The sequence below is a fragment of the Anneissia japonica genome, unplaced genomic scaffold (assembly GCF_011630105.1).
Source record: "Anneissia japonica isolate Jap-2015-1 unplaced genomic scaffold, ASM1163010v1 scaffold1035_len235748_cov162, whole genome shotgun sequence".
Taxonomy (NCBI): domain Eukaryota; kingdom Metazoa; phylum Echinodermata; class Crinoidea; order Comatulida; family Comatulidae; genus Anneissia; species Anneissia japonica.
In genome coordinates, this window is record NW_022749248.1 from 3,597 (window position 1) to 6,503 (window position 2,907).

A 2,907-nucleotide genomic window follows, 5' to 3' on the forward strand; every position below is an offset into this window, starting at 1 on the left:
CCGCACCCTGTCTCTTATACACATCTAGATGTGTATAAGAGACAGTATATACCCTTCGTATCTAAAATATTTGGCATGGGGGAATTGTTGGGGGACAAAGATTTTGAGTGCAGGATAGAAAATGAAGTATACCTAAATGGCAAACAAAAGTGAGGTGATTGTTAACGACACACTACAGTGTAATTTTTTGCTCACTCAATATCCAGTGGATAAATATTTCAAACACGACGGCCTTCTTCCGTGCGAGAACAACTGACAAGAAATAAAGCAACGATTGTATTTAAAAATTTAAATAACAAGGGATAATGATTAAAGGCGATGAAATAAATAATTCAGAATAAACAATGATGATATGGGCCATAGATAAAGGCCTGGGAACCAAGAATGAAATTAACTATGAATAAATAATTGTATCCATTTTAATCCTTCTTTACGTCTATTGGAAAGGAATAAACACTATTTTGAGAGATTTTTTTTTTAAGATTCTAAGGCGCGGGACGGCGAGACAATTCATACCTTGTTTTTAGCGCCTCGAGGTTGTGTCAACATGAGGCGCTATATAAATCCAGAATTATTATTTTTTAGCTTTAATAATTTTTCTTTTAAAAATCGGCGGATGTGCGACAATAAAACTAAAATTTTGTTTTCTTAGGTCCACTGTATAACCAGAATGATTTTATTTTCTAATTTCACTTGTCAATTTTATTTAAAAAAGTCTCGCCTCACTCAGTAAACCCGAACTGGGCTAAAAACGTTGTTTCCAAAATTAATTAGCTGTTGGTTGTATTGCTCACACCCCCCAGCCTTCCACAGCTCAGAAGAGAAGCACATGTTCTGTTGCGTCGCTGAAATGATAAGACTCTACCATTAAAATGTAGGGTAAAATAATATAATTATTTTCAAAAACAAAGCTTTTCTAATGTATTCATCAAACTAAATCAAATAAAAATGCTGGAAAGACACTTGTAGGCTTATGTGGCTAAATTTCCATTATATTTTTAAAAATTGCACGTGGAACTTTCTACTGTAGTTGATTATTGTTGCTATAACGCAGGCTATTTTAAAGTGGACTTGGAACGTCTTGTTCGATGCAGCAGATAATGGGATACTGCATGCTGGAAAAATGTCTTTATGATACCCTAATAGAGAAATAATTATATTTTTATGCGCGCTTATCAGTTTATATGCACCAGAGGTGGTCGACGGACCCCTTAAAAAAGAGGGGTAGAAATAAAAGAGTAAAAAAAATTAATAAATAAACAGGAGAGCTTAGTACTCTTTATCCAGGTTAATTTTCGATTAATTCCAAGTAGCACTTCTCCCTGTGTCTATGCAAACCCCAACCCAGTTCAGCGCTTCGCACATCACATTCTTCTAGAATATTCCCTGGATCCACCCTGTGCACGTGACTGGTAGAGGCATAGACCTCCATGATATTAGTTTATGGAAGTAGCTAAAAATATCTTCAATTTGCGACTATCTAGCTGCGATACTAAAGCTCATAACTGAATCAATAAACAGCGTATCATTGATCGTCATATCAACAAAAGGACATGATGAACGTTCCTGTCTAAATTAAAAGGATGAACATGAATAAAATACAAAGGAAGCAGGTAAAACTTTATTATTTTTTTATAAACATATGCTAACTATGGGCTAACAATCCCTCGCATGCAATGGTCACCTTATGACCTACTTCTGTCCCTGCTCCGCAGTACATTCGTATTGGCGGCGTACAAAGACGTTGAGATTGATCTTTTTTGGCTAGCAGCCAGTTTTTTCGATGTTTTCAAGTCAAAACGAACATGAGGTGTATTTTACCGCGACGCTACGAGTTTATGTGGAATGTACAAATGATTCTCGTGACTAATATTTTTTCCTTTGATTTATAACAGTCAAATATAAAAATAAAAAAAACCAACGGCAGACGATAAATTAACGATAACAAAACTCCATATCAAAATTTGTGTATCGCATGTACAACATTAGACGCGGTAGACGATATTGTAATTAGTCAAGCATGTCAAACAGAATGCTTTACTCGATTTCGTTAACATTTTAATGCTTCGGTGAACAAGACCACTCCTACCCCATTACCTAAAGGGCTTACATAGTGCCGCGTGTACCGCGATGTTCTGCGGTACACGAATGTAAATAAAATTGGCACCATCCCTAAAGTAATTGATTTTACCCGGCAGAACGAAAGAAGGAAACTCTGCTTTTCAGTCATCTTAGGCCCTTGATTTTTTAAAAACAATGACCTTTCAGAGGTCAAACTGCTGTCAAGAAGAATATGAATTGGCTGCTTTGCAGCAATTATTGATGACATCATTGTCCATTTGAGGCATACGCAAAATCCTGGGGACGTAAAATCAGGGTACGTAAATCTAAGTTCAAGTGTACTATTTTTAAATAGGCGCCTAGGCCTACTTCTATCTACATGATACTTTGCCTAGCTAGGCTAATCCTAGGCCGGATCCCTGTGTAGTATGGGAGACAGAGAGATTCAGTATGGGCTTGTTGCACTTCCGGCCAAAAAGGAAGGCCAGGCCAGGTAGGTACAGCATGCAGGCCGATCTACACAACGGCAGCCTATAGACGCTAGAAAGTTACTTAAAAACAATAGACGCATATAATATGGTTCATAACAATGATTAACCAATAGAATACTCACAAACGATAGTCTGACAAGTGCACACAAAAGTTCGCTAAAGAAATCTTAAATCTTTCTTCTTCAGACGGAGTTCATGCACCGCATGCATCAACATACCAAAGGGGATATAACCAAAGAGTATAAATAGAACAAGAGAGCAAAGTCCCGTTCGTAAAAACGTCATGCCTGTGTAGGACGCCAACTAACGGTTGTATATTCTTTTTATTACCCAGTGCAGCGCTGCGCAGCGCGGT